A 10976-nucleotide genomic window follows, 5' to 3' on the forward strand; every position below is an offset into this window, starting at 1 on the left:
AAATGCAGAGAAAGATGCAATTGATCAGAGCCAGTTCAAATGGCTTATGATGCAAGAAAAGAAAAATTGGCTAGTATTTTTAGGTCCAAAATTAGGGTATAACAATACATTCCTAAAAGACAACGGGTTGATAGTCAACCGTCTTAAGGCTAGGATCTCAAGAATCATGGATATACCCCTCGTTTGCAAAACCTAAGGCATCACAAAAGTGCTGAAGAGACATATCATAATCAATATTCATTAGCCTAAAAGAAACTCTATGGTTAGGGTTATCATAATTCAACCTATCTTTAGTAAAAACAATGGAACTCAAAAATTCATAGGTGAAATTCTCATAATCCCTCATAGGTTCTAACATATAGTCCAACCTAGCCTTCCTATCAACCTATAGGCATCATTTCTAAGCTCTAGCATATTTAAAGTATGAGAATCATGATATCGAGAAGGATGCAAGGGTTTAAAGATTATAATTTTATACCTATCCCTTTGTGAGTTGTCCTTAAACTTGATCCCATGATTCTTGACTTGTGCTTGCTTCTTTGAGGGAGGTCCTCCTTGAGACCTTGCTGGTTCCTTACCACTTCTTCTTGAAGCCATTAGACCTTGACCTTGGGTTGACTTGAATGTTTAGGGTTTGGGAAGATTTTTGGTGGAAAGAATTGGTTTAGGGTTGGGGTTTTTGATGGAGATATGAAGGTTTGAAGATGGATGGTTATGGAGGTTTTGAGAGAGGGTTAGAAGATGAAAGAGGTTTGGGGTTTGAGGAAGAAGAAGAAAAAATTTTAAGGTTATAGGTGGGTAGATATCGGGCACGGCCGTGCCACCCTTGGCACGGGCCGTGCCAACATTCTGTGGCTTGGCATGGTTTTTGTCTTCAAAACACTGGCACGGCCGTGCCAACATTAGCACGGGCCGTGCCAACCTTCTGGTCAGGGGGCTTCAAAATTTTCTTTTTTCAGTTTTTTCGAATCACACTTGGACATTTACCTACAAAACAACTTAAAACAAAGAAAAACAAACAAAACAAAGCAATTAAATGCGTGGGTTGCCTCCCACGAAGCACTCTTTTATTGTCATTAGCTTGATGGTCAATAGGTTTCTCTATCCTATACCCAATCTTTCATGAAGGGACAATGGCAGCAAACTGACACTATCTCCTAAGTCACACATGGCTCTTTCTGTTTTCTCTGATCCTATGACACATGGTATGGCATAACGCTCTGGATCCTTAAGTTTAGATGGCAACTTATTTTGAATTATTTCAATTAGTTTCCTAAACTGCTCATCTAACTTAGACTCATCAAACCCTTGTGGTAAAGGAGTGTTTGGATTATATGGTGGTGGAATGTTAAGCTTTTCACTCTTTACTACAACTTTCTCACTGTTTGGTTTTTCACTCTCTACCCCAACCTCAATTGTCTTGGTTTCTACAACAGGGTCCTCTAATTTCTTATCATCCCTAAGTGTAATAGAATTTATCGGACCTTTGTGGTTGGTTTCAGTTTGACTCGGGAAGACTCCGGAGGGTTGTGGGGAAGAGGTTACTTGTTGGGCTACTTGAGGGATTTGAGCCTCAAGCATTTTGTTGTGAGTAAAAAGAGAATCCACTCTATTGAGAGAGTCATTCAAAATTCCAGCTTTGACTTTAAACTCTTGGTTATGCCTGATGTTATCTAATTCAAAATTTTCTATCAAAAGTTCCAAGTCGGATTTTTGAGGGACTCCTCGGTTGTTTGTAAAACAGGGTGGTGTTGTTTGTTGTCCAAAAAAATTTTGAGGGTCTTGAAAAAAAATTGACTATTCCTAAACCCTTGGTTAGATTGAGCAACTTGCTCAGGATTTCTAACAACACTACCTAGTTGACATTCAACTCCGGTATGACCAAATATTCCATAAACTCTTGAAGGAGGTAAAACAGGGGTAGAAGTCCATTGATAGTAGTTTTGAGCCATGCCTGAAATCAAAACCGTTAAAAGATAGAAAAAAGAAATAAATAAATTAAGAGAGAGAGAGAGAGAAAGATATATATTTTTTTCTTTTTTTTTATTTAGGAAAGAAATATACACAAAATATAGAATAAAATAAAATAAAGCAAAAGATTTTTTTTTTCAGTCTAATCACTATTAAAAAGTTAATCAAATTACAACAACTCCCCGGCAACGGCGCCAAAAACTTGATAGAGCCAAACCGCAAGTGCACGGCCTATCGAAGTAATAGTAGTAAGAAAGAGTATCGTTCCGCTAGGGAGTTGTGAATTGAATTAACTTTTAGAGAATGATTAGAAGAGAAGAAAGCTTATAAAAAGGGGGGTTAATTGCTGAAAGTAAATAACAATAATAATAAAAGAGCCTTGGGATTATTGGTTTGTCATAACAACAAACCCTTCACTAGACAAGACTTAAACATCTAATTTTATGGTTTACACACTAATTTCTAAAGACCGGTTTCCCTTAGCCCCTCACCTTTCCGATGAAAGTCCGATGAGAGTTTACTTCTAGTAACCAAGCCTATTTCACTGACATGATTGCTAGAAGATGCATAGAGGATTGAAACTACTCTTTGTCTCAATAATTGCAAAGACTATTTCACTGTTTTGCAATTATTGTCTAGATTCACTTGTTCCAACATCAAGACTCCGCTCTCGCTTTATGAATTGACGTTTGGGATGATGGATTAACGATTATCAAACCCTCCGCTTTCGCTTCCACAGTTTGATAATTGTTAATCCATGTTAAGACGGTGAATCTAGATTAGAAATTAGGGTTACATAGAAATTAGGGTTTAGGCTTGTTTTGTTTAGGATTGAGTCATTAGACTCCCCAATAATCCTAAGACGAAGAAGTCTGCTCACTAACGTTCATTGTAGACATGGGGGAAGAAGAGAGAAAACAATAATATAAAAGAGCAATAATATAAAAGTGAACTTTTATTCCAAGAACAAAAGATGAATGTTTATGGTGGAGTGCTACTCTATTTATAGCTTTACAATTGACTTAAAATCTAAGCAACTACAAGGGCATAGCAGTAAAGCTGCAACAGAGTAACTTGGGCTCGAAGAAAAGCAGCAAAAGAGGCTTCTGGGGGTGGCACGGCCGTGCCACATGTTGGCACGGGCCGTGCCAAGCTTCTGACTTGGTAGAGACATATTTTTGTCTCGTATCTTCGTATTTTTGTACTGTATTTGCTCCAGTCCTCTTTCTTTCGCTCCAAGGCACCTTCCACCATATATTCATTCCTAAAATAAAATAAAAGACAATTTAAAGTAAAATATTCTAAAAGAAAATAAAATGCAATAAAATAAAACTAAATCTTAAATAAAACTAAACTAAATAAGGCAATAAATTAGACTATCTATGACTCATCAGGGACATAGTTATAGACAAAATTGGTAACACTAACACCTTAGACTGTCATATATTAAAAAACATAACCAAAAGATTATGCAACAAGTTTTTTAAGTTAGCAACTATTTGAGACCTAGTTATAGACAAAATTGGTTGTTCTACAGTCAAGATGGACCAACTTACATGGGTGTGTGGCGATGGCCTGCACTTGGCTTTGAAGAAAAAGAAAATGAAAAAATAATACACACAAAAAAACATATGAGATAGATTAATGTTACAGATTGTGAGGAATAGAAGAGAATATGTTGATAGGTGTTCTTAGAACTCCTTAATAATCTTAAATATTATTATTACATTCACATGAATATCTTTACATATCCAGAAAAGTTTGAAACAGAAAACCAAAAGATGATGAATATATGGTTAAAACATACACTCTGCGCAAATAATACATGATTATGATCAAGCATGTAGAGTATTTGGACACTATGCCTTAACTTGAACAACAACTTTTCCAATGTTGGAGCTAGAGAATAAGGAGTTCAAGCTCTCCAAAAATCCCTCAAAAATCCCACCATATTCAGAAGATTCCTAACACCTTCTCTTTCGGTCCAAACCTATAACAACATTATAACAAATGAAGCTTTTCCATCAATAACTTGTAAAACAAATCACCAAAATGCCTAAACTAACACATGAATTAGATCACTTTTGAGCACTTATCAACGAGGCGTAATAATATTTGGTATTAGAGCTTGGTTTTGATCCAGGTACATCTGGGTAGTCCCACCGCATTGATAGGCTGTTATATTTGGTATCAGAGCAGGTCAATTCCGAACTCGCCTTGGGTAATTATGGATGAGTTAAAAGTACCGATTTCTTTAATTTTTTCTGTATGTCCTAATAGTCGTTTCATAAATATTATGTTTGAGCAACATAATATCTATGAGCGATATGTTAGGCTATATAGCTCAGCTCGAGAAAGTCTTACTTGGTCACAAACACAAATAAATAGTACTTAGGCACACACACATGGATGAGAAATATTAAAAGATTAAAGTAAAGATGATGTGACTAATTTATTTTTCTATTAAATTTTTTTAATTTTGTGTGTGTGCCCAAATGCTTTTTATTTAGGGTTGTGTCCATAGAAGAGTTGCTCAACTCAAAATTAAGGAGGTCTGTAGATTTTCCATCAACCATAGCAACATCGATGGTGACGATCCTATTAGTAAGATTAGGTTCCACATTAGTTGATACATCCAGAATGTCAATAATATTAGACACTATGCTGCTTGATTTATCTCTCCTTAAGAATAGAGGATTAGATACTCCATATATTTTATAAGAACAAGGTATTTTTGAAAAGAACCATAATCCGGTGGAATTATAGAATTGGCTGAAGTAAATTAAATGATAAGTGATATGATATTGGACTGAGATTAATATTCAAAAGGATTACCAATATTACCGACTTCCTAGTAGATGTGGAATGCATAAAGGATCATAGTTTTTATACGTGAAGTTGAAAGGAATAATATTATGCGGAATCAAAGTTGTCTCTAGAGTAGAATTCAAGACTAGTTTTGAAGAATTTATTTATATAAGTTGATGAATTTTATTCAAGTACACCCTTAGAACTAGATATTGCACTCTCTAAAGCAAGAATTTAAATTTCCTCTATAATTCAACTCTATTTTTTTAATTATCCAGTATCAAGATGTAATGTAATGTTCTGTATAGTATTTTAGAAAATTATACGGGACATTATACTCATAATCGTAGAGAAACAAATTCCCATGTGTAGGGTCCCAAATGAAGTAATAACCAATTATATGTTATATAGAGATAAATTGACATCCTTATTTAGGTTTGTGTCTAAGTTCATGCCATATTTGTTTTGCATAAGCGGGTATTTGTAAATTAGCTACTTTTTGCATATTCTTTTTCCTTGACTTAGAAATCACCTCTAAAAAAACTCTTCAATTTTTTTTGTGTACAAAGCTAAAACAAAAGAGGAAAAGAAAAACAAAAGAAATAGAAAAAAAAAAACAGAGAGCTACACTCTCAAATAAAAAGTTCCAGCTGCATCACTCCGAAGAAGATTCAAAAGATCCGTTGGAGGAGACTCGTGACAAAGAAACTCAAAGTTTGATGAGGCACCAAGCTTGGCCAAAAAGTCTGCACATTGATTCCCTTCCCGGAGGGTGTGATTCATCGTAACATTTCATTGCTCCTATAGCTCATTTATATCTTGAATCAAAACAACATAAACATGAAACCTCATGGGGGAACCATTAAGGATGTTGATACAATGAAGAGAATCAGAGTAGCAAATTAAATCAGAAATACCCATGTATATGGCATAAAGTTCAGCAAACAGAATATCAGAAGAATTTTGGATGTAGCCAGAGAAACCTGACAAGTAAAAACCTGCATAATTTCTTAAAAACTTGAAACCCATGTTTTTTTTTTTGTTTTAAAAAAACTCTTCAATTGACGAAGAACGATTCTAAAAATGTATAATAAATGTCTCATTATTCCTATTTTGGATATTTAATTACTCATTTAGATATTTTTAAATTAGAAATTATTTATAGATTTAATATCAAATTTGTAATTAAATTTTATTTGGTCGAAAAATTAATGATTCTTGAAATTGGATGTAGTTGTTCCATATGAGTAATTTTTAGCTAGATTTCTTTTCTTCTTGGATTGTTATTTCAACCATCAAATATATATGTTTAATTCATTATTAATTTTTTATGCAAATTTGAATATGATTTGTATTTATGGATAGATTCATATACGAATTTGAAATTATATTGTACATGTAAATTTAATATATTTACAAATAAACTTCTATTATTAATACTTTTTGAGGTACTCTTTTGGTAAATAATTTCATTAAGCATATTTTTCTGACATTCAATTTTAGCAAATCTATTAGCTAGCCATATAGGAATTACATAGCATTTAAATATGTTTATAGACCAAAATATTTATTTTTTAATTTAAAGTATTATAACATGGTATAATTTTGAATTTAGATTCATAGCATTTTGAAATTAAATATGTATATGTTCAGATTTTTATGTGCATAGATATATAACTTGTATAAATTAGATTTTATTTTAACATGCTTATTTTAATTCACTCTAATGGCCATCATTTGCATTATGGGACACACATCTATGGAATGTTCCGTCCAAATATAATTTTTTTTATGTCCTGTTAGAGGAAAATCAGTCACAATTTATGCAAATCAAAGATCCAATAAAATGCAAAACTGGCATTTCTTTTATTTAAGCTAGAAAAATACAAAAATAAAAAAGCTAAAAGACCTCTGTAGAATATCTCCTCCTTAGAATATATTTATAATTTTTTTTTAAATGTTTTCCATAAAGTGATAGCGATTGAAGTAGCACTTGCACAAACTCATAAATAAGTGCTTTACCAGAAGGGTTCTCATAGTTGAATAACTGATAGGAGTTTGGCAAGTGCACCAAATACTATCGAAGTAGTAAAATATCGATCCCACGAGGACTGTTTTTAATCTCAATAATTCAACTACGTTGTATTTTAGGATGTATAAAAGTTATTTTGATTTGCCACTAGGCAGTAAATTGGTTTGATTGCATAAAAGTAATTGCTAAAAATAAATTGGTTTTCAAGAATAAGAGAGAGATGAGTTTAGGTCTTTCGAATCATCTATGTTCCCCTAATTGTTATGTTGCACCTATTCGTATGAATGATCTTCTAATCCCACGATAGTTAACAAAATAGTCCTAATCAATCCCTTGAGTTAGGACCCTCTTCTTAAACTACAGCCCCTAATCCCTTAGGTGGTCTAATAATCTTTGAAGGTTTAAAGCACGTTAACCTAATATCACTAATAAACGATTATCCATTCCTAGACTAACCATGTTTATTAGAACAATTCAATAGGTCTAAGTAGAAAGCTATGGTCAGTAGTCATTCGTTCTCACAAAATCATATTTATATTTGATCAGGATATAAAAAGCATTAAGAACAATTGAATTGAATAAAGACTAGAATATCATTCACAATAAATAGAGTTTCACAACATAATATCTCAATTAGGGTTACAACGAATCATCTCAGACCTAACCTCTAATGGATTTAGCTACTCATAATAGTGTTTACAAATAACATAATCATTAGAGGTAATAAAACATACACAAAGTGGTTGGAAGATGAAGAAATCGTCCTCCTGGCCTTCCTTGCAGTTGCAAAATCGCACTTGGCTCTCTAGAATTCGTAACCTTTGTTTTTGGAATAGACTGCAGCTTAAATAGGCACAGAATATCGCCCAAATCGTGTCACGTTTTAAGTGAATCGTGACACGTTTTTACCTTCTGGAGCAAGAAACTGAATTAGGGTTTCACCAAATCGTGTCACGTTTTACCAATCGTGACACGTTTCTTCAATGTCGAAACAAGAGTTCTGATGCTTCCCAAATCGTGGCACGTTTCTATGCAATCGTGACACGTTTTCTTCTTTTGCAATCCTTCAGTTTTTCTGCTCTTTTTGCTGCATAAGTCTCATTGTGAACTCCATTTTTGTGCTAAAATACATCTAAAATTACGTAATGACAAGCTGTCATCACAACCCCAAACTTAAACCATTCCTTGTCCTCAAGGAATTTAATTGTAAAGCTGACAATCGACAGTAAAATAACAATTACCTGATCAAGCAGTAGTACCCAAAAGTTCAACACCTTACTAGCTAAAGATGAGCTAGTTTGACTTGTATGCATCCACCAATTCACAACTCCACGCAAATATTTGAAATAGGGTTCTACCAGTCGACATGCAGGTCTACATATTACCATACGCTTGAAAAGTTTCTCAACATCAATCAAAGTCAATATCATTACACACTTTTGAGGTCTTTAGGGTTATAACGGGGCTGAGGTGAAAGGTGGGATACGTTTGGATAAGTAGGCTACACAAGATTTGAGTTAGGCATTCCTACGAAAGTTAAAGCACAAAATTCAATCCAACACATTCATTCACCTAATAGAACCACAGTTGCAAAGGTACTAGAGAATATTTATAACTTTAGGGACAATCGAGTTTGAAGTTACTCGTATGTTTCAAAGTTTGGTCCCTTTTTCATCATTCATTTCATTTTTTTTTTCTTTTTTCATACATCACTTTTTGAATGTATTTTTGCATTTTGCATGACAATTCTTTTTCTTTTTGTTCTCTTATTCTCTAGTACCCCCACCCCAAACTTAATTGGTTGCAAATTCCAATAGCAACCCCAAACTTAATTTTAAGCAACATTCTACAATGCCTAACTCAGAAAAACAATAAGGGACAAGTCCTAAAAGTCTCTAAGTTTGTAATGTAGTTTGTCACCGAACAAAAAGTTCTAATCCTACTGGCTCAAAGTGGCTAAGAAAAGGATAAAGTTTAACAATTATAATCAGGGTAGGCTTCAAAAGGCTCACAGGACCAAGCACTTTTGCCTCAGTGTGTAATTAACAAAGACCAATCAATAATAGAGAAACAATGCAAGTTCTAGAAATGTAGTTGCATGGAAAACTAAGCTAAATATAAGTAAATTGAAAAACAAAATATGGCAATGAACCTTATGGCTGAGATTTCTGGGAGTATGTGACTACCTAGCAACGCCGTACACTTAGCCTATGAAATACCAAGTCACTCCTCCTTTTGAACTTTTGGAATACCACTTGAACAACTATTTGTTACTAAACTGTAAAAAGTCAACTAAACAAACAAATTCATCAATAATAAACAAGTGCAGGAATAATTACATAAACGGGGGTTAAAACCGAGTTAAACTTAATGAAAGCAGATAAAATTGTTCGAACATAAAATTAAAGTTACATAACCAAAGTGCTGAAACAAAAACAGAAAAATAATAAAAGGTGGGCCATCAGTAGCCCACTCAATCCTGCATCTGGTCCTCCGGAATCCAAGTGTTGGGGTCCCCCTCTGCATAGGTATCCTCCCCAAAGTGCTGCCTAGACTGAGCTCCACCAGCAGCAAAGTCAGCTCGGATCTCCTGCTCTCTATCCTGAGCTCGACCTCTGGTGACATCAAAGTAGTGGTCCATAGCCTCCTCGGACCCATCAAAGCGCTCGAAAGACCCAGTCATCTTCCTCCTGTTGAGGCAGACCGCCTCAGTGAACTCCTGACCAAACCTAGGACGGTTCCAGTACTCCTGATCTGACACCTCATTCATCCAGTTGGCATGGCCGAACATGTAGTCCAGCATCATCGGATGAATGGGTGCATAGGTACCCTGCTGACTGCTCCCCTCTCCATGAACAAACTGAGGTGGAGGTGGTTGTGGTTGGGGCTGTGGCTGTGGTTGTGGTTGCCCTTCTGCTGCAATAAGATCCTGCATGCGCTCCTGGTAGTCCTTCATAAACCCCTCCATGTATGTGTCGGTGATAGGCTTCATCATTGGAGCATCCAAATCATTGGCAAAAAGGTCACAGTCGGCTTCCTCACAAAGCCAGCAAATAAGGCTTAGATGAGGCAAAGCCTTCTTGTTACCTGTAGAAAAATCAGCAATATTATTGGCGATCAACTCACCAACATTAATAGGAGCACCATCCATAATAGCCGCGATCGTGTGGACTCGCACCAATGGAATTTCAGAAGAACATGAGGTGCCCTCCAGTGTTTGCACCACAAATGATGCCCAAGCTTTAGAGATCGGCTTGAAGTCAGACTTCAACAGCATCCGCTTCCCTCCTTTCCAAGTAGCCCCCTCTACACATATCTGCAATAGCAATTCTTCCCAAGCTTCATCATCCCAATTACCACAAGTTTCCCTTCTCCTCTTCACATCACATTGCTCCGGTGGAACAATCTTCAGCAAGTTATTTATCGCCTCAGGTGAGAAGTCAATGTCTTTCCCACGTACATAAGACCCATACCTTCTCCCGGAGAACCGGGCATTAGCATAAAACTCTAGGGCCAATGTCTTGTTAGCTTGCTCGAAAATCATCCCATTTAAACCATGCCAATCCCGAGCAGTTAGGGCTTGCTCAAACTCGGGATTTTTCAACAATTTTGGGAGCAGGAAGGCCCTCTCCGGAATCACTCTGTAATGCTTGATGTCTTTGAAGCGGTCACGGGCTTGTGAGTTTAAAAAGCGGTGGTTCACGGATGGTGGTGGTGGTTCGTTGGTAGACTTAGGTTTGACCGGTTTCTTTCTAGGGTTATCGGTTTTGGATTTCTTGGTGGCTTTTTGGGTGGATGCTTGACCTTTGTTACGTGTTTCGACCATGATGTTGGTTAGGTTTTGTGGAAAAGTGAATACTAGGGTTAGGGTTAATATGAAGATGATGGAGATGGGTTGTTTGTTGATGATGATGAAGGTTTATGGTGATGGTTTGGTGATTTGAAGATGAAAAGATGAAGATTTTTGGTAGAAAAGGATTAGAAAATCGTAGGTTAGGGTTCTGGGAAAATTTTGGCAGAGTTTTGTTACTTTTGAAAGTGGATGGAATGAAAATCGTGTTGGGTTTATTTATAGGCTGGGAAAATCGTGTCACGTTTGGCCAAAAACGTGTCACGATTGGGTTTTGTAACGGTCAAAATTTGAAAAACCACCAAAATCGTGTTA

This window comes from Medicago sativa, chromosome 5, assembly GCF_051527215.1.
Source record: "Medicago sativa cultivar Bolivia chromosome 5, Bolivia_mono, whole genome shotgun sequence".
Classification (NCBI taxonomy): domain Eukaryota; kingdom Viridiplantae; phylum Streptophyta; class Magnoliopsida; order Fabales; family Fabaceae; genus Medicago; species Medicago sativa.